General features: G+C 42.1%; 1 pseudogene; it reads right to left on the reverse strand.

Moving 5' to 3' along the window:
• The window catches only part of LOC121920625, a 23,624-nt pseudogene extending 19,896 nt beyond the window's left edge, over positions 1–3,728 (reverse strand).
• Between the last annotated feature and the right edge of the window lie 18,455 nt (positions 3,729–22,183).

The following is a 22,183-nucleotide window of genomic DNA, read 5'->3' on the forward strand; positions in this document are numbered from 1 at the left end:
ATTGAATCATAGGATTTAATCAAAAGATTACAGCTACAGTTGCATTCGTGATTACCTAAAACGCATGCGACAGGACGATCGGCCAGAAAAGCTCAAGATCAGTGAAAAATTACCTGCGTGTGTTGCTGACTCTGTTTAATAGATATAACAAATCACGATGCAAGCCATCTGTCTTTGTGGTACCGTTGTGCTGAGGGAGGAGGAGCAGATATGGTCTGGAGAGATGTTATGGAGAAATGTAATAATGCTCTCGCAGAAACAGACGCATACCATTGCCCCCTATTAGAGAGTATTCTTTAAATAATTTGGAAACCTTTACATTTTTCACATTGACTATTTGATCCCTGAAAATTGTGGGAGAGCTTCTATTTAGTTGTCCATGCCAGCAATGAAATTTGGTACCTCAGGAAGAAGATGGAAGAGATATGTGCAAATGGAATAGGAAGTTTATGTGAGAGTCCGAGGTGGGTTAGTGGAAAGATGGAGGTGGAGGGCAGAAAGTTGGATGAGCGAACCCGGGCGATAACGTCATAACTGTATCACACCAGGTTCTCAGCCCGCCCGGCCGGAACAGCACCGAGTGGGGGCACGGATTTTACTCCACACAATTGTCCCTCACTCATTCCATTCCCCCTTCTCTTCCCTTCCCGTTCCATTCAGCACGGGAATGTTTTTGAAAGATGTTCCGCCCAGTTCTCAAAAAATTTCCCCTATGGAACGGATTAAAAACGGAAGCGCGGGGGAAACGGAACGAATGAAGGGACGGTGGTGTGGTAAAATCCGTCCCCACTCGTTCGCCCACTCGTCCCTGCTCCTTCGTCCGTGCTCAGAACAGAAGGAAGGACGCAGAGCGATAATATTCTGGTCCAGAAAGCGTGACGGGAAAAGCAAGATGTTGCCAATTTGAGAAGAGTGCGGCAGTATGATGTAAAGTGGGTGAAAGGAGAACATTGGACTTGTGGGTGGCAGTTACATGTCAGGGTTTTGTGAATATGTTTTAAAGGTGTTTACTGAAGTTGTCTAAGCACTATCTGCCAAACAGGTTCATACCTTTGGATTGCTTGCTTTTAAAGTTCGTACCAAACTGCGCAAAGAAACATTCATGCCCTGTGTGTGGGAACCTACCAGCCCCAATGTTAGGATGCAAGACAGAAGACCAGAAAAAAGTATATTATCTAGTTTCAAAATAATGATGTACCATGAATTCTAAGCTATTTTTCTACATGAACCCAGTATGCTCCCTTTCCTATTCTTCTTCATACCAGTATCTAAGAGACTTAGCTGTCCAGGAATCTGGGGACGGATGGACTTCACTCGCCTTCTTTCCTTTTCTCTCACTAACAGGACCGTGATATCAGACTTCCACCAACAACATGCAGAGTCTATGGGGAACAGTGCTGGATGGATCACAAACACTTTCACTCTTCGACTCATTGGTGTAAAACTGGTGGCTTTTATGTCCTTCCATAGCCCATATCCTCCGCATAGGTCTTGGTGTATTTTGAGGGGTCATTGGAAGGTTGGAATCTCTACCAGCTTGGTGCAATGACAATATCCTTCTACTTCACCTTTCCCCCATTGCAGATCCTCCAAATAAGCTATTTCTAGCTGTCTATGGTCGGGGAGGGGCTGAGAAAGTCTTCTGCCCTATTCTTATTGCTAGATTCACCACTGTGCCATCATCTACCAGGACCTCTGAAGGATTCTGAGAAATCTTGGAGAATGGCCCCCATCATGGTTACCTCAATAACAAACTAGTTGCACATTGTAGTCCCCCCAAAACGTAAGTTTCCTAAGCTTGGAAAATGACGCAAATCAAGGCTTATTGGCGTTTGAGTCACAGTTGTTTGATGCAACAGAACATTTTTTCTATGCCTGAAGAGTGGAAGGCATTTTTCATAAACTTCTCTGTCTTTCTCTTATACTGGTCAAGGATGACAAGTCAGAAAGTAATCAATGGAGGAGGAAACCTCATCACATAATTTCTCTTACATCCGTTCTTATCTTTCTGTTTGACTATGGACAAACCCGGAACTATTGCATCAATGGTTGCACTCAACTGCTGATGTGCTCAAATAGCTCTAATCTGGTTAAGTACTCCCTTGGTTACTAACAATGGCCCATACTTTCAATGGTGGTGGGATAGTGTCTCCATGTCAGACATGCATTTGCTGAAGAAGCCACGTAAAAGTGCCAAATTGCTAATAGGTAGCAGCAGTAGTGTGTGGGCAGGGTAGAGGATCTGTTATCGAGGACAACAGCAGTGGCACTCCAGATAAAGTTTGATAATACCTGCTCAGAAAGCGGCATTGTAAACTCCTTTTGTAACGTCTATTACCATAAAACTTTGATGAGGCAATCAAAATAAAACCAGAAATTGATCCCGAAGCTACATTCCCATGTAGAAGCACTAACAAGCTGTTGGGGTTACAGCAGAGAAAACCCATAAGACCACTTTGCTCATGACACAACTAGACTCAAGCCAAAAGGACTCATGCAGCCTGTGACTGCTCAGAGGTGAAATGAAAGTCTGAAGATGCAAAAACATTATCGGAAACATGGAATTGAAAAGCTGCATTGTGGAAGTTAGACCTAGTAACCCCAAAGAAGTGGAACATATAACCTTGCAGTACTTGGTTGAGTGCGCTAAAGTGACCAAGACGAAATGTCGCAAAGCAGTCAAAGGATAAAATGCAAAGCTGACTGACTCACACATCAGGAAAATAACCCATCAATTATAACACATAATCCACATTTATGCCCAAGTACAGAGGATGAAGAAACCGAAATGGAAAGTTCTTGTGCTGGGTCCAGAAGGAACTGGATTCCCAACCCAAACAGGACTTTTTGATATTCATAGGGGATTGGTGCAAACGGGGAAAAAAAAGCAGAATAAAAATATTGTATGAAAATTTGGCCAGGATCAAGAAATGAAACAATTCTCCTCCCATTGAGGTCCAATCTTTAGCATTCAGATATTAATACTCAGTTTCCTGACATCACGCGCTGATTTTCACCATTTTAGATGTTTAAATTATTATTTCATTACTTTGGAAAAGCCCTGTTCAACAGTCGGGAAATTGCTTCTCAGGGTGTAGTGGTGGTTCATTCTTTGGAGGTTTTTAAAGGGCTGAGGATAGATGGCCATTGTTGTGAGTGCTTTGACTGTGTATTCCACATGGCATAATGAAGTTGACTTGGATGGTGGTCTCTTGGGGGGAAATCAGGGCACCGTGGGGGTTTAAACAGACATTAGCCCCATGAACCTCATGAAATTTTCATACGAGTTTGCATTACCTAGGACTTATCCAGAATACATGAAGCATTTGTTGTGCCGTTTACCTATTTTATTTGCAAGGAAAGTCCTCTTTAATCGCGTGCACGTGAAAATCTTTCACTGAGGATTGCATCATTTTCCTGGGCCTAATGTCTGTCTAAACCCCTGCATTCCTACGATTTCTCTCCGTGTGATAAAGTCTATGATTTCAAGTATATTTATGTACAACCAGGGTGGGGACCTGTGGTCTTTGGATGTTCTTGGCTATTAAATTTCATGAGCCATGACCGTGGTCCCAAAAGTATTTTGCTGACTCGATTTCCGATTTCTTTTGGTATTTAGTAACGTGAATGAGGTTCGACTTTGTGTGCTTTACCTGTTTTGTTTGGCTTTCATCGCTTGGAACAAAATTGGCATTTGCTCTTTTCTCCAGAGCCAAGCTGGGATGCATGGCGACTATTTCTTCCTGATGTAAAACACATGTCACAGGGAAATAAAATATCAAAACATTATTTTTTTCATATCATTCCTTCATGTAGAGACTTTCTTGTTCTATCTCAATTAAAACAAATAGGTTCTTTCTAGTTAAAATGAAAGATTTAGCTTAAACTGCTCTGCCTGATTTGTAATTAATTGAGACAACCAGATACATTTACTGGCCTTTCCTGGTGTCTACACACGTTAACTAGATATCAAATTATCTATTCTTTGTTATCGCCAAAGACTCAGTCACCTCCATTGATACCTGTTTACTTTGTTTTAAAAATTTCATTGTATTGTTTATTAAGTTCTTGTTATTAATTTGGGTTTGTTGGTGGATAGTGGGTTAGTTTTATGCGTGATTTCTTGCATTGTATTTATATTTTAAAGTGTTAAGCCATCTCACCTCATTGGCAGAGGCGGGGGTATAACAAATATTTTGTTGTTGTGTTAAACCCCAGAAGTGGTCACTCCTTGTGAGACAGCGTCGTGTATGTAGCTCCAACTGCTCCCATATGGAGAGGATTGTGCTGTATTTGCCTGGCTGTGTTGCTAAAGTGAGGACTCTGGCAGGAGTGGGGGGGGGGGAAGCCAGGGGGAATTCCTCACCACAAACATAAGTTGAGGTTTCTAAGTCAGACTTTGTGAATCTATGCAGTAAACTTCTATCCTGCCAGACTCCATGGAGGGCAAAATGTAGAGTGTCCCTCATTCCCATTTTAAAATACCACAGTTCTTTTTTGGCATATTTGACTCTAACCTTTGATTGGACGGCTCTTATCCAAAAGAACAATTATGTCATGTAGAAGTATCAAACATACATGCTGATAATGAAGGTACAATCTACCAAATTAACAAACTCTACATTCAGATGGTTATTGGGTTTCACAATCATGTACCAGTGGAAATGATCTAGCCGTGTCCCAACTGTGCTCTTACAGGGATTTCTGGACTTCAGCTCCCAGAATTCCCAGACTATTAGCCACCAATGACTGAGGTTTCTTGGAAGCTAAAGTCCAAATAAAGCGACACAGTTTGGGACCCCCTGATCTAGGGTTTAACAAGACCACAAGCAAACATGAGTCAACATTGTGATTGATATGGTGGCTAAGAAAGCCAAGCAGTTTATAAACTAGTATCAACAGGAATAGGGGTGTCGAGATTAAGAGGAATAATAGAAGATACGCTGGGTTTCTGAGACGTTCTTCATCACGTGATGAGACGGAAAGATTTGAGTATTACCGGCACGTAATGTGTTCCAATCCGGTTCTCAGAACGTTATACATGTGTTTCCAAATGTGTTCAAGGAAGAGTACAGAGCTAGAATGTGTTTCCCAGAGAGCCTGTAAAACTCTGATTGTTTGAAAACGTTCCAGAGAAGTTGTGTTGCGGTATTCTTATCGTATCCCATCCGTTCCCTCATTCCTCAGTCTCCTGTTGGCTGAAAGAATGACAGGCAGGGAGGGCGAGGCAGGCGAGCGCTGCTAGTGAGGGAAGGTTGTGTGTGTGAGTGGGGGAAAGAAGGAGGGAGGGACGGGAGGAAAAGGGAGGAAAGCCAAGGAAAGGGGAAAGGAAAAAAAAGGAAATGGACAAACAAGAGGGGGGAAAGAAGAAGAAAGGTGGGACAAGGAAGAGAAGAGGAAGCAGGGAAAGAGAGGGAAGAGAGACCAAGAGCAGAGCGCAAGAGGACGAGGTGTGCTCTAGTGACGGCTCTAGTGTCATGTCAGTGGGGCTCCTGTGCTGTCAAAATGAAGAGCGGGATGAACAAGGACGTATACTCATTCCCTACAGGAGGGCACCAACAGAAAGCTCATCCCTGTATTTATCTCTTTGTTTGGAGCACCACTAAGAAAAGCAAGCCAACAACTCCCAGGATTCCCAAGCAAAGAGCCAGACAGAGTTTAAAGCGGGGAGGGAAGCCACAACTCTGAAGGGCCACACATTACAGCACCCACCACGAGCAAAAGGGGGGTCAAGCTGCCAAAAAGGGGAAATGGGGATGACAGAAGCGGACCTCTTCTTTCTAACCGGTTTAACGAGTCTATGGCTGACGGGGCTCTGCCTTGGCCCAGTCCCCTCCCTGGCAACCTTGCTTTCCTCCTCCACCCCCTCCTCGGCTTGAAGGGACCTCCATGGCGCTCCTCCTCCCTCAAGGAAGAGGGGACCAGGGCAGAGAGCAAGAGGGAAGAGGGTCTGGCTGCTTTGCGGTGGGCCTCTGGTGTAAGTCCAGCGGGGCTCCTGTGTGATTGCAGCCTGCAGAGGCCAGGGATGCAGGGCTGAACAGGGACCTTTCTCTTCCCTCCACGAGGGAACCACAAAAAAGCTCCTCTTGTTGGAGCACACAGAAAAGCATAGCACAACAACAACTACCAGAATTCCATAGAATAGAGCCAGAAAAGAGTATACAGGCGGGAGGGAAGCTCAACAACTGAGGCACACATTACAGGCACATCACAGAAGCAAAAGGGTGTTCAGTGGCCAAAAAGGGGACATGGGATGGACAGCAGCGGACTCTTTTTTCTAACCGGTTAAAGAGCTGCTATGGCGCGGGGCCCCTCTCCCCTTTCCCTCCGCCTTGAAGGGACCTCCGTGAGCTCCCTTAATGCCCCGGCTGAAGGAGGGGACTCTGCCCCTTGGCCATCAAGTTACATCGGTTTTATCTATTTTTCACAAAACATATGCCAGCATTGAAGCTCCAGCGTTTTATAGGGGCCTTGCCTTCTTTCCCTTCCAAGAGAATCTTCGGAGGGAGACTTTCAGTGAGGCTCGAAAGCACTATCCCAGCCAGAGTCCCTCAGGCTTACTGAACCCCCCACCTCCCTTCCCCATAGAAACAATCCAAAAACTGAGTTTAACAGGACGCAGAGGAGAGCCCTTTGGGTCGCATCTGGGAGAGATTTTAAACCCTCCGCGTCGTTTTGGATTGCTTCCTATGGGGAAGGGAGGGTGAGGGATTCAGTAAGCCGAGGGACCTCAGGAGAGGCGAGCTCCATGGCCCAAGCCTCCCTTTCCCTCTTCCTGGGTGGGGGGCAGCGCATCTCCCGCCGCACCCGAGCCGTCCAACCAATGAGACGTTGGCGACTGTCATCAGAAGAAGCCCACAAAAATTACTACAGCCAACCGTTCTGAGAACAGTTTCACGTAAAAAGGATTGCAGTGCGGTAAACTTTGCCGTTCTGATCACGTTTGATCATGTTTGATTTCTACTGCGGTAATCTCCGTTCCAGGAACGTTTCTCATCATGTGATGATATGGAATTTTCTCCGAACGCAGTGCTGGATAATTCCTTCAGTGTGTCACTTTATTCTGTTTCTTCGATGTCACCGAATTACTGCTGTCCAGTTCTGGATGCCCAGGTTCAAGGAAAACTCTGACAAATGGAATTATCAGGCCAGCGTGGACAAGAACATCAGGTCTGGAATAATAAAAGCCTTAGACATTAGGGGAGTGGGTTGTTTTAGCTTAAAGAAGAGAGGATTGAAAGATGCCATGATAGCATCTTAAAAATCTGAGGAGATGTATGTAGAAGACAACACACACTGCAGAAATACTCCAGTTTGAGACTGCTTTGACTGCCCTGGGCTCCACTGCTAGGGAATTCTGGAACTTGTAGTTTGTGAGACATTTAGCCTTCTCTGTCAGCACAGCTCTGGTGCCACAAAAACTAAATTCCCGTGATTCCATAGTCCTTGGCCAGGACAGTAAAAGAGTTCTAAAACGGATTAATTATACAGTGTGTTTGGACCTGGATATGAATTTTGACATAAATTGCAACAAAAAAAGTTTACATCTAACCAAGTCGGAAGACCAGTGGATCCAGACTTGCTTTGAGACGCCTTTTGTGGTTTTTAAACCGAATTTTAATGTCTGTCATGGGCTTGCCTTAGTTGTTTCTCACTGCATGCTGGGAGTTGGACTACCTGGCCCTTATTTTTTCCTCCCAGAACTCTCGATTCTATGTTCTACTGTATTTCACTTTCTGTCTCGGCATGATTCAGTTTGCTTTGCTTTTGGCGCTGGCAAGGCGGAAAAACAAGTGGATGGTGTAACTGAAATTCCTGTTAGGAAGCCCTGTAGGGGGCCTTTACAAATTGAATATATGTAGAAGTGACAGAATATGCCGCAAAATCTGCTGTGCCACGTTTGCAGGCAATTCTTAGTATAAATTGCTCATGGTGCTTTGAACTTGATTTTTACTTTAGTGTTGGTTACTATGGAGGCTGCACGCACTGTGCCCTCTTGTTTTGTGGGTTCATTCTTGATGGTTTTGGCTGAGGGCATGCCAAAGGATGCTAGCAAAAGTTCAGAACAATTCCAGTATATTAAAATACATTCATTAAACCTAATGGAGAAATCAGGCTAGGCTAGTCTAGGAGATCCAAGGGATGTAACTTCACTTATTTAATTATTTCTCGGGTACAATTTTTGGCAAAAACCTTCAGCAGTTTTTCTCCTGCTGAATGAAGGTATGGTTCTTGGTGTGCATTTATTTTTTTTTGCATTTCAGTTGTTTTTTTCTGTACAGAAGTCAAAAAACACAAATTTTTAATGCCAAAACGTTGTGATTTTTTTGCACAAAACTGCCAGCAAAAAATGGGGGCAGGGGAATTTGAACCTTGATTCAGACGCGACGGACAAAAAGGATCATCGTAGTTCACTGTAGGACATCGCCACTGTGTTGACAGCTGAGAAGAAGTGTGCATATCCGTTACATTCTAGGGTCATAGCCTTGTGGGAGAGGAACGGGTCTCTGCTTCTGTTATTTATTTAGTATATTTATAGATTTCAAGTATACCCTATTTTTCCCCTCCTCGAGACCCAAGGCACTTTGCCTGAAGGCCATGTTGTTTAGATCAGAAAACTTTATAATAACAACTACAAAGTCTATTTTATTACTTCTTTATTGAATTAATTTATTTCCTGTCTTCTCCTAACATAAGGGTCCCACCTGGCTACTGCAGGTTGACAAGTTACTACATTTTAAAAAACCCTGCGATAAAAAAGATTTTTAAATAAATAAATTTAAAAACACTGATCTAGTTAGTCCATTTACCAGAAAGGTGAATTCAGGCGTTTGTGGTAGATCTTTTCACCTTCCAGTATTCTCAACACACCACTGTGCAACTAATCATCTTTGGTGTCTGAAAATAAGGTGCATGGCACTGCTAAAATAAATGTTATATCTCAAAACGACCAAATCCTTTGCCCACTTGCTTACAAAGAGTAATCAAGATCCAGTTGGCTGAGGTATTAAAAGCCAATCAGAGGGGTATTTTACTTGACGCCAATTCACAAATGATAGGATCATTTTGTTTTGGGATCAGTTAATTGATCCTAATGGATTAGTCTTTCTTGGAAGTGAAGTCTTTAGTGTATGCCTGGCTATAATTATTCTTTTCCTTTGATTGTGATAGATATTCATCAGAATTCCTCCTATTGCTACAGCAGGCTTGAAGACGGATCCGAAGATGAGATACAAAGACTAGCTGTTTATGTTACCTAAAGAATGACTCAGGACAGATCAGTACTCAAGTCTTGTTTTTTCAAGGGTATGTTTGTCTATGAACTATAAATGAAGAAAATGACCACCAGGCAAGTCTGAAACATTCAGCCATTACAGCAGATTGGAGAGCTAATGGGCTTTGTACCTTTCTTTTTCAAATAAAACTCTCTCACCGCTATTGATGCATATCCATCCACCTTTGCTTGCATTACCACACCAAACATCAATCACAGGCCATTTTATCCTGTTCCCACAGTTACATTCAATAATACCACATAAAACCTTCCATATACTATGCATTCAGTGTTTCTGCTCTGCTGTACATTTCTAACCCACATAGGCTTGTTCAGTGCTCAGGTTGCTTAGCCTTGGCAATCCAGTTGCCTCAACATTATGCATAACCATTTTTACTTCATTCTATCCTGAACTACTTCCAGTATCTTAGCTGTTGTGAGTGTGGTTTTTATTAAAACCGCAAACACCATATGCCTTTAGGGTGACTTGCCTTCCTACCCCAGCAAAAATAAATTGAAGCCAAATTTCTTATACAAGGATGATCTAAGAATACAATTAACAGATAAGAAGTCGAACAAAGAAGCATAGCAATTAAGACCTCCCATTATACTCGCTCTCTTTATTATGCTTATGTTATTTCTTTGCCCTTTGGCAGTGCTGTATCTTTGTTCCAACTGATCAAATTAAAATTATACATGCTGAGGGAATTAAAATTGCAGAACTATTCTAGCTGCCCATTACCCTAAACTGATGTATGGTATATCGAGTGGGCAAAAAACTACTTATTTCACTCATCTAGATATTGCTCAAATTATGTTAGGAATCCTTGCACTTATATAAAGGCATAGGTGTTAAAATGGTCCACAGATAATGACCTCCATATCTAGAAATATTGAGCAAAGGTGAAAACTTTAAAATTCCTTACCTTGAAGTACATCCCTCGAGTTTGTGGGGACTTACATTGGAGCAGACATATGTCGGCTTCACAGCCATTTCATCTTTTCCCCACTTACTAGAAATTAAGCAGTACTTCAGTCTAAGCCAATTTCTTTTAATTCATCACAAAACCTCTTCCGACTTCCTTCTTACTTGAACATTGCAGTGAACAGCGATGTGCGTAGCTAAAAAAGTCCATTACACATCAATTAACAGTCTATAGTGTTTAGATCAAGAGAGTAATCGTGCCCCACTTTGTATTCTGCTTTGGTCAGCCCCACCATGGAATACTTGTATCCAGTCTAGGGCACCACCAATTTCAAAAAGGACAATTGAGAAATCTGGAGGGTGCTCCAACAGAGGGCAACTAAAATGGTGAAGGGTCTAGAGAACCATGCTCCTACTGAGGAAGACTTAGGGAGCTGGGGATGTTAGCTGGAGAAAAAGAAGATTAAGAGGTGACTACGCCCTGTGTAAATATTTGAAGGATTCATATGAGGCGGGAGCAAGCTGTTCTCTGCGCTCCAGAGAAAGGACCCGGAACAATGGATCAAGCTAGCAAAAAGAGAATTCCACTCAACAGTTGGACGGAACTTCCTTGACAGTAAGAGCTGTTCAACAGTGGACAACACTCTTGGATAGGTGTGGAGTCTCCTTCCTTGAGGTCTTTAAACAAAGGCTAGATGGCCATCTGTCAAGTATGCTTTGTTTGAGATTTCCTGCATGGCAGGGGGTTAGATGCCCTTGTGCTCTCTTCCAACTCACGATTCTATGATTCCTGTATTCTCACTTGAGAAACTTGATCTCCTTTAGTCACCAGATATTACTGGCCTAATTATAACCTGCTGGCCCAATAGTGGATTGGAAATACAGATTATTATCAATATTTTATTTTCTGCATGTTGTGATCGTTAGTTCATAAATTCACAAAAAGGCATCAAAATGCATTCCACAATGCATGTCTTCCGAATTTATTATTTTGGTCATAGGATTGTATTTAAATACACGGTTTCAAACCTAAATACAAGGTTTTCAATCTGATTTTTTTTAATTAGATTTCATGCATATTGTTTTCCACTTAGGAAGATTAATGCTGACATAGAAAAAAAACTGGGAACAAATGAGAAAGTTAATAGGCTGAAATATACTGATTCATCTGGTCTAGTAAAATCACAATTTGTGGTGGAACAACAGGGGCATCTCCCCTTGGCATAATTCCTCGCAACCATGTCAGACCTTTGTTCAGTTGTAGGCATTGAAAGATGGCTATTGGCCAAAAATGTGTATGTAGCTTAAAAGATAGCATTACAGTCAAATCCAAGTCATGGGGAGCCTGAAGGTAAGAATAAGCGGACTTGGTCAAAATTGGGTCCTCCCAGTCGTGCTCAACGACCACCAGACACATATCCAAGGCAAACCCATAAGCTAATATTTGGCAATGTGGCTGGTTTCTTAACTGGACGGGCCTGACTCCATTTAGGCTCCATCAAATCAAATCTGATGTCGGGAAATACGCAGTGAAGCCATTTCTGGCAAGCATAAATCAAAATGTATTTGCTACAATAAATTTGGTACAAGTATTTTGGTACCAATATTAAGGATAGGGGAAAACTTAGCTTATACATTTCTTGACGTTTCTAGAGGGAACCTCATCAAGGAAATAAATCTGGTGTTCTGGAGGTCTTAGTGGCTGGTGCCTTATTCTGTATCTAGTATGAGAACACAGTCAAACAATTCTCTGTTACTCCTGCTCCCCGTGGTAACTAATGGGGAGAGATTGGGGTTTGTACAAGGATAGGGAGTTGTAGCATAGTTTTGTCTGTGGAAACTTTTATGCTATGTCTGTTGACTGAGGAGCCCTATCACCATGTTAGCAAAAACTGGAAAACAACCCCAAACTAAGGGGGCGCATTTACGCTATTTTGAACTAAAGTAGATTCAGATGGATGATTTATATTAAAATAAGAGAATTTATTAGATATGGGATATTTAACTTCATTTTTGATCAAATAACCTATTTCTTCTTCCTCCATTTGTTTGACGCAGCTTTGATAACACAAGCTACAATCCTAACTTACTTAAAACTAGGTTTAAACTGATTGACTGTACTCAATACTTGTCAGTAGACTGTATATGATTGCAATGGAAAGAGCTCTCTTACTTGGATGTGAATTATCGATTAGTCTAGCTGTTCAGATATCCTACTTATTGGTACCCCTTTGCTTTATTGAGATTTTGTTCATTACTTGGAGGCACAAAGCAACTCAAATGAGAATAAAAATCCCCGCTTTTGGGTACTACTTACATTGTACAGTCCCTATGTAAGTGTATTATTCTCATTCACACTACCATTTTAAAATGTATGACAATTCTTTTTATTTAATCTGGTTCATAAGGCAGAGCACAGTAATAGATGTATCCATTGTGCTGCATTCATTCATTAATCCAGATTAAAAAATGTAGTTTTCAATTGGACGTATTAGAGCTTTATTCCCTGTGAATGTGTGGTTTTCTAGCTTATGGCATTAAAGGGTCTTCACTCACCCTGCATTGTGGAATAAGCCCAATTCTATGTGTACTTTTAACTTGTCCTTGTAATACAATCTATGAAAACTTTCCAAAATCAGTGATTCCTCAACTAATATTTCTCGCCTGCTCGCGTTTAACATCCAGGTTATCAACCTGTAATGACTAGTTACAAATCAATTGGCACTCTGGCCCTGAGATCTTATTTTCTTCAAGCAGCTGAGGGAAAAAAGAAACCAATAGTTCTTAATTGAATTGGCGGCTGTTTGGCTGCCTGGCAGTGAGGCAGTTGAAATACACTCTAGGTGTTAGTGTGATCTTTAAGTTGGTGTTCAGTATTTTTCCCCCTTGTAGTTATTGTAGTTGGTGTGGCCCAGAGCCCTCTGACAGAAGAGACGCTAAATGTTCTCCCACAACTTACACCTACTCAGAAATTCTATAGCATTGAGCGTGGCACTTAAAGGAGCAACGCAGCCTGAGTACAGAATATCTTAACCATTAACTGGCGAACTACCTCATGGCATCATAGAGTTGGAAGGGGCCTAAGGACCATCAAGTCCAACCCCTGCCAATGCACGAACTCACATCAAACAGCACCCCCAACGATGACCATCCAACCTCAGTTTTTAAAAATACTCCAAAGGAGGGGACTCCGCCCCCAGGGACCATAGCGGTGGGCTTTGTTTTCATGGGGTCAGACCCCCCTTCATAGAAAAAATTAATAGTGCGTGCTGATGCGGGACATGAGCCCAAAACCCCATTATAATGGTGGCACTTAGTCTGGACTCCCCTTTCCTAAAATCCTGGCCACCTTCTCTTGCTCTTCCTCCTCTAAGGCAGAATATTCACTGTCAAATAGCTTGACCACCAGGACAGTTCTTCTAATCTGTAGGTTGAAATCTCTTTTCCTGTAATTTGAATCCATTACCTTAGTCTCTGGAAATGATAAACAAGTTTCTTCCACCACACATAGACGTTCAATGGCCCATACAGACCGGCAAAGTAAAGCTGCTTCGGGTTACTCTTGGAGGTATGCTGGTTAAAGATGTTGTGTCTAAGAGGTCCGGAAGCCATGCCAAAGCCACATTCCCGTCTAGGACTGGATTGTGGCTTTGGCACGCTTCCTGGGCTGCTTAGGATTGCATGATCATTAACAACATCATACCTCAAGTGACCAGCAGCTTACTTTGGCCTGTCTATATGGGCCTACGCCACATTTATTGTTTGAGGCACTTTGACAAAACATCTTACTGAACTCAAGATATGTTAATCCACAGGATTACCTTCAATCTATCAAGCCTCACTCTATCAAAACACATATGAGGAAAGAAATGACGGGATGCAGTAACTAGATCAGTAGAAAAGGGGTCCTTTCACACCTTATATATTATCGCATATTGTTTCCATACAGTATATTCAATGTAGTGGGGAACCATTATCTGAAATCCCTCTTTCAAATTGAATTATGAAAGTGTGATGTGGTCATACGAGTGTGATGTGTGTATGTTTTATGGGAAAACAGATTTGTTCGGGGGGGTGGGGGATGAGGATAATACAGAAATCCTGCCATACAAACATAGCTGACAGTGCAGAATGTATTTTTAAATAAATAATACTAATAAAATTTTTATTTATATTACCGCCTTCCATGATAGGACGCGAACATAGCAATAACAAACACAAACGACAGATTATAAAACATAGATAAAAAAAATATTAAGAAACAACTTAAAACCCCGATCCGCCATCCGTCCTGTGAAAATGGAGGGAGGAAGGCCATCTGGAACTTTCACTCGGGGAATGCAGTTCGAAATCGAAGGTTTTAAATCCCTTCCTTAACTGGGCCAGGGCGGTGGCAGGCTGGTAGCTCAGTGGGCAGCGTGTTCCAAAGGGCAGGGGGCGCGATGGATATGTCCTTCCTCGTTGTAGAGGAGAGTCTTGGCCCCTGGAACCCTGAGTAAGCCCAGACGTTCTGAGGGGCGGGGCAGAATGTATGGAAGAGGCGGCCTTCAGGATCCTGGGCCCCAAGCCCTGTAGGGCTTCAGGTAATCCCCAACACCTTGTACTGTGCCCGGAGCGAATAGGCAGCCAATGCAAATCTTGAGAACAGGTGTATATGGCTGGTCTGGAAGTTACCAGTGACCAAGCCTGGATGCCATATTCTGTAACATCGTAGCTTCCGGGTTGGTATAAGGGTTTCCCATGTAGAGAACCCAATAAGAAATGACAGTTCGAAATAAACTACATATATGAAAGAACCTTGATTTTCAATAATTCAAATCAAATTAATAAAGCCTTTCTTCCTGCTGTATGAGATATGAGAATTTTATACAATTTTAAATGACTTTGCCCTTCAGCTTTTTTCTCTGAAAAAACTCATTGTTCAAAAATTTGTGATTTTATGTATGCATTTTGGTACAAAAAGGTTACTCTGTAAAAGGTATATTTGGTACCAAAAATTAATGATCTTTCTGCAAACAATTTTCCCCCAAAACAAATCCTCGAGAGTAAAGAATCTTAAGACCAATTCACTCTTTCTCAACGAGTGCCTCAATGGTCATGAACATTTTCTTATAATGATGAGAACGTTGTCATATCTCGCCTCCATTTGTGTGCATTTTGGCGAAAGGGGGAAAGAAGAGTCATTCACAACATATACCACACTGCAATTATAGTTGCTAGATTTTGCTTTGGACTGGCATGTGACAACATATATGGAATCCTGGGGATGCAGTTTCTGAGGGGACTTTCGAATTCTCTGTCACGAACTCTAATCTCTCCAAAACACAAGCCCCAGGATTTCCATTGGCATGCCAGCTGTGGAAGTTTTAAAGTGCTATAACAGTGTATTCTGAAGGCTCCTATAACTAAACACTGACTGACATTTTGGAGAGAGGAAATCCTCGAAAGTGATGAGGGGTTTCAGTAAGAGGAGGCACTAGGGACCACACTGCAAACTACAGTGGCTTAATGGAAGTACAAAGGAAAATTCATAATGCCATGTGCTGCGTGGTGTTGTAGCGTCATGCCACCATTGGGGCGGAGCCGGGTGTGTGTCAAATCGATGTACGCCCCAACTCCTCCCCCAACCTGGCCTTTCCCACCGGTATGCAGAGGCCCCTGAAGTGGTCATGGCCTTAATTGGGTATTTGATAAAGGTCGTTTGGAAACTGCTTTCTTAAAAATGGGGAAAAATAATACTTTGGGAAATGTTAATTGATTTAAAGCAAGGTTAGTTGATTGTATGAGTACTTCATTTTAATAAAACCAATATACTCAACTATCGGTTGCCTCATGTATAGTAGAGGGCAGGTTTTGGGACCCACATTAGATTTTGCATGATTCGTGGATAAGTCGCGGAGGCTTAAAACCTCGGGTCCTTCAGGTGTTTATGTGTGCGTGCAGCAAGGGACTCTAAATGAGGCTTTTTGCTCAGCATTCCACTTTGGTTCTCCCTCTGACTCGGGCCAAAACCGCCGAACACAGCGCAGAGAGGGACTCTGTTTGCTCTTAACCGCAATCACTCACCTAGAGCTCTTCCGCTTGGCTTCAAGAGAAAAAGAAATTCTCTTCCTTACCACATGCGGGAATCTGAAAGAGCTGCTATCACATTCCTATTACGACTCGTAAATACATCGACCTTGGATTTTGGGTCAATTTTTGGGCATCATTTTTTAGACATTATAGATGAGTATATACAGTACACAGTGTTGTGTGTTAATATGTGTGTGTGCACCATTGACACACTTACGGTGATCTAATGGTTGGAACCTATGGGGCTGGGTTCTTGGCAAATTTTCAGGGGAGGTTTGCACCTGCCTTTAATGCAGGCTGAGGAATGGTTGAACTTGCCCAAGATACCTCATTGGGTTCATGCAGAGTAAAAAAATCAATCCCTGGTCCTCCACAGTCCTAGTCTATTGCTCAACCAAATACTTCGCACTGCAATCTTTCAAAAATAAATTTAAAATGCTCGATTCTAAGCAAGGTGAAAGATCTTGTTGAACATTACAGTTTTTGCAATAAGCAACTTTGCTCAATTTCTTGCTAAACAGGTTCAAACCACTCTGTGTGTATGGTGTAACCTATACATCTCTGTTAAATTTTTCATGCTTAAAGCCACTTTAAAATGTTACAGCTTGTCTCAGAGCCAGCGACCACAGTGGAATGTATTGCAGTGTTGCTGAGCGAAGAAGACGAAGAAGAAGGTGAAATTGCACAGCAACATGAGAGGCTTCTTTGAAATACCTTAAACTATTTCAGAGGAAGGGAGTGGCTTGTTCTAGAACATTACAGCAGCTGTTCAAAGGGCTGTATCTATTCTTTAGGGCCACCCCACTAAATAAACACCAGACTTAACACCCCAAGCACCCCTTTCCCATATGCCACAATGAAGTTTCATGCAAGTACATTATCAGCAGTACAGACATTCTGTAGTTTAACACTTTGTAGGCTATCTATTTCTTGTTTTAGAAGCGGGAAGGTCAGGTGATTATTGCATAGTACGGTTCTTCTGTTTCTAGTCTCAGTGCAGTGATGTGGGAAACTGTGGTCAGTGGACACTTTCCTCTCAGAGGACGTTAATCTCTTCCCATCTTAATTTGCTCCCATTTACCCTCTTATAATCTTCCCCAAGCCTTCGGGAATGGAGTAAAATCTTCATTCTTTTATCCGATGTTACTTTTCCAATTGAAGGCATTCGCCTATAAACAAGCAATAACCTCCAGTACTTTAACAAATAGATTCTGCACGTCAAATTTGCCACTCCCAAGAAGTCTCAGATAATCACTCTGCTGAACAATTGTTTAGTAACGTTTTTAAAAAAATACGAAGCTAAAGCACACTTACTTCTTCCCTGACAACAAACAGAAAATTGAGGAGTCTTATTCGCTTGCAGAAAGAAAAAAAGCACAATGCATTGTAAGAATCTGCCACAAAGCGGTTTAAAAATCAGGACCCTAAACAAGGAGTAGGATCTCCTTTCCCAGAAGAAACAATGCTTTGGCTGGGGAATTGGGTTTTATCTGTTAGAAGTCAGGCCATTCATTAAAAGTACAGCCCCGGGTTCTGTTGCATACTCCAGGGCCTCAGGAATACAGTTTTTTGCATTTTTGGAAATCCAGAGCTTGAAAAGTATTTTGTGGATACAGTCCTCAGACCCTCTGGCTGGGAAAATGCATTATGCAACAAACCCAGAATCAAAATAACCCTTTTGGCTTCCAGCTTTCACAATCCATGGCCTTTTCCAAAAATTAAAACAAACAACATAACAAATACATTTTGTGCTGCAACTGTTGGACTCCCTCAGATTAATTGGGGGGATTGGGGTGATTTTCTAAGCTTGGGGGGAAACACATGTGAGCACTGGGAACTATCTACAAAAAATTTGTCTGGTGTTAAATGACCATGGCATGCACTCCTTAAATGAAATGTCTACAGATGAAACCGCTATTTGCCAGAAGTATCCTTTCTGTGACATGCAAATATGCCCGCTGTCCTTACAAACAGCATAGGTATAATCTTATAAAATATATACCACCTGAGATTAATCGCCCCTGGGTTTATATGGATTACTATGATTAGATGTGGTACACAGATTACATGTCAACGTTATAACATTACTAGCAAAGGTGGCTATTCTTTTAACCTAATAATTGAAACCAGATAAAACAGTCACAACATTGAATACACGCAACCACACACTCCAAAGTTTTCCAACAGATTTAGTCTATTGGTGACTCCACTCAGCACCCACTATAGAAGGACCCCATTAACCTGATATGGTCTATCAACAAGCTTCAAAGGTACTCCTAAAAATCCCCCCCGGCAGTTTGCCCATTTCTCATGCAAACCTCCAAGCAGCTTCTCAACGAGAAGTGTTTTTAAAGTATATTGAAGCATTCAGTTGATCTTACGGTCTTATGACACTTTCCCGGTCCGATCTCTTCATTGTCTAGCACTCTAGATGGACAAACAGCTCATTAGAACAATCCCACATCCACAGCTCAAACCTGGACCAGTGGCCAAAACTATCAGACGCATGATCAATGATGGCCGAAAGATTATTAATGGAAAGGACACCCAAGCTAGCAGAGGTTGCCAACAGTTTGGGTTTGCCTGAATCTAAGGACCGGGCCAAGATTTGCCTCCTCCTGTCCTCTCCCCTTGTAGAGCTCAATGAATGAAAATACTTTAGCCACAATTAAACAGTTTGTAGCAAGTGAAGTAAAACTACCTATATACCCGTTTATAATGTCTACAAATTTATGCCCAAAAATGACCCAAAAATCCCAGGTCGACTTATTTATGGGTCACTATGGGCAATTTGAGCTTAGCAAGAAAGAGGGCAAGCAGAAAGAGTCATGGGTGATTGATTGATATTCTTGCATGTTTAAGAGTCTCACTCCCACTTGTGCACTCTGGCTTGAAACAACAGCGTGAATGCTAAAGAAAAGCCCAATGGAGTGCTCTTGCCATATGCACCCATACACTACTAGGCCTCCAAGTTTTACCCTCAATCCTATCACGGGTCATGGCCAAAATCCTAATTGCCCCAAAACCAATACATGAGGTTGACTTATAGTTGCGTATATAAGGGTGAAGACACAAAGTGGCAAGAGCAAGGAAGAGAGTGAATCCTTTTAAAAGCAGGAAAAGTGGGACAATGGAAGATTTAATTGGGGACTAGGAGCTGTGCAGGACCGTCCTCCATCTGCGCCAATCGGGGTCCTGGCAAATGCATACCACGGTCCCAATGTAGGCCTTTCAGGCAGAAAAAGGGGCCCCACAACAAGTGGGCTTGTTTTTGTGCTAGGAAAGGGCGTGATAGCCATGTGTGTTGTGGTTTTAAAGTCTCTTTGGGCTGCATCATGTGGAGCTTGCAGTGGAGCACCAGGAACAAAACACTATGTGAAATGGCACATGGCAACACTACCTCCTGGGGGCAGAGCTAGGCCATGAGTTCACTGTGGATGCCAGGCCCTGACTCCGCCCCAGGCGGCCTTAATGGTAATGTGCAAGCCCCTATCTCTGCCAACACTGGACCAGTTGGAGTGTGTGTTGTGAAAAGTTCATGTGGTCCACCAGACGGTGGGTGGAATCCTGTGATGGGCCCCAGCACCAAGATTGGTGTAGCCTCTGTGAAAGAAATCGCCAGATTTTAAAGACAAAGATGGAAGCAGTGCCAATCTACTCACACAAACTGTCATCCCCATGCTTCTGTGATAGCAGGCCTCTGAATCCTAATGTGGGCAAATAATAGACAGAAAATAGTTTCCGTATAACCTCAGTGTAGAGAGTGGAGGGAGAGTTTAATTCCTCCTACCATGGGGAATGGTTCTTGAAGACTCAGTGCAAATAACGTATTCTACTTATTCATCGTAGTTTGCTGATAGGTTTGACAATTTACTATACACTCCCGAAACCTTCATAGTGGGTGAAAATCCCTGAGGTCAGGCTTGTACATTTACTTGGGTGTAAGTCTCACTGAAATTCAACGGGTTTCCTTTTTGGAGTACGACATGCTTAGACCTATGTGTGTTAAGAGTAATCTCCCCCTCCCTGTTGTGAGAAAGATCAGTTTCCAGTTGTGCCCTTTCTCTCTCTGTGTCACAGAGAGACGACTGGATGCCCGCATGCCCACAAAATAGGTGTGTTCGAGATTTTCAGCACGCAGGCCTGAATTGTTGAACCTGGATAGGCAATAATAACAAGAGCTTACTGAGCTGCAATGTTGAGCTGGCAAAGGGAGTTGTGAATTGTTGGCCGACAAGGAACGCCAGAAAATATTTTTTTCCCCCGGGAGGATGGCGGAATGATGCCAAAAGGAGTGCCTCTGAGTCATATGAAACTGTTCCTTGTCAGAACTTAGGCTTAAAGGCCTACTCATCTCTCCTAACCAGAGTGGAACTTTCCTTGTCCCTTTCTTATATGGTATCAGCTGTCTGCTGTTTTTTGTATCTAGTACGCAACTAACTGGATATTCTTAAATGGCTAACTTTAAAGGACATATGTGCTAAATTAAAAAAACCCAGATGTTTCAGTTCAGTAGCTTTTTTACCTTATTTTCAGCAAACCGTTTATTAAACAAGCAGGCTTGCACTCACACATGGACCTGATTATTTGAGAGTTCATGCAAGCTGCCGAAATTCTGCATGTAATGATTTAATTAATTACAGTAGTATCAACTAAATGGCTGCTATGTGTTTTTTCTTACACATGAAAGGCGTGGTACACATGACCATGAAGGGTTGGGGTGGGGATACTCCAAGCTTTTAGTCACAGCTTGGTCAGACTAGAGGTGGTAACACGGTCTCCAATGAACATCCTGCCGAACTCCACAGAGAGTAAGAAGTTTGTTTGGCATTACAGGGCCACAATCACCTCGTCTTTTACGTGAACTATCCAACAATTTTCCGGATCATTGAGGCTCCAAATTCTTTTTTTTAAATCCTCAGTGGCTTTTAATCTGGGAGACTAAAGGTGGGGATTTATCTTCAGGTTTGATCTGGAAAACTCTGGAAATTTGCACCATGCGGATTGTGTCCCTAGTGGCCTTGGTGTGAGCACGCGATGGTGTGTGAGGAGTTCAGAAATACTCTTTTCACATGTATTAGAGGTGGATGGGGGAAGACGATCGCCTGCAGGGATGCTGAATTTATGGCTCGGGGGCATGTTTGAAAGGGAGACATGGTGTGTTTCAAACTCACTATGGTGCATGTAGACAAACTCATGGTCACTGCGGTTTGGGATAACCCAAAGATAAACTGGATTTTCCTGTCTCCTTTCCTGCAACCACCATCTACACATTTTGCATTCAGGACTAGAGATCTATGTGTATTTATCAGAGGAGGGGGAAATGGCTTGGGAAAATATTAATGGAATCAGGCAGCATAGATCCTGCTGCTCCTTACCTAAGTGATTTACTTTGCAACTTACATAAGAAATAAAGCTGAAGTCTTCCCACTTATTCATCTTACCTCTTTTGACAGTGTAACAGAGAAATATGAAGTCTTAACAATTAAAATGAGCAGACATTAAAGTAAGCAAAGAATGATCAGCATTTCATATCTTTTTTGTTGTTGTTGTTGTTTTTTTTTTTTTGCTAACTGGTTTACATAGGCATTCATTTTCTGTTTTATAACCTCTCTGTGCAAACATTTCTATTTTTTACAACAAAAAATGCTGGATAGTTAATTTTAAAATAATTATTCATTGTTATATTTACATACTCAAAAAAGTAACTCATGGCTACAGTTACACCAAACAGTAACTAGTTTCATTTGCATTTCTCACATATAACTAGGATAATTACTTTAGTTACACTTTAAAAATCTAAATGGTTTTCATTCAGATGCAAACAGGGCTCAACACAAGCCAATTCTTGAAAGATGGGATATTCTTCCTCCTGTGATACTAAAAATAAAATGTTACAGTTAAGCTTCATA

Source organism: Sceloporus undulatus, chromosome 2 (assembly GCF_019175285.1).
Source record: "Sceloporus undulatus isolate JIND9_A2432 ecotype Alabama chromosome 2, SceUnd_v1.1, whole genome shotgun sequence".
In the NCBI taxonomy this organism is placed as follows: Eukaryota; Metazoa; Chordata; class Lepidosauria; order Squamata; family Phrynosomatidae; genus Sceloporus; species Sceloporus undulatus.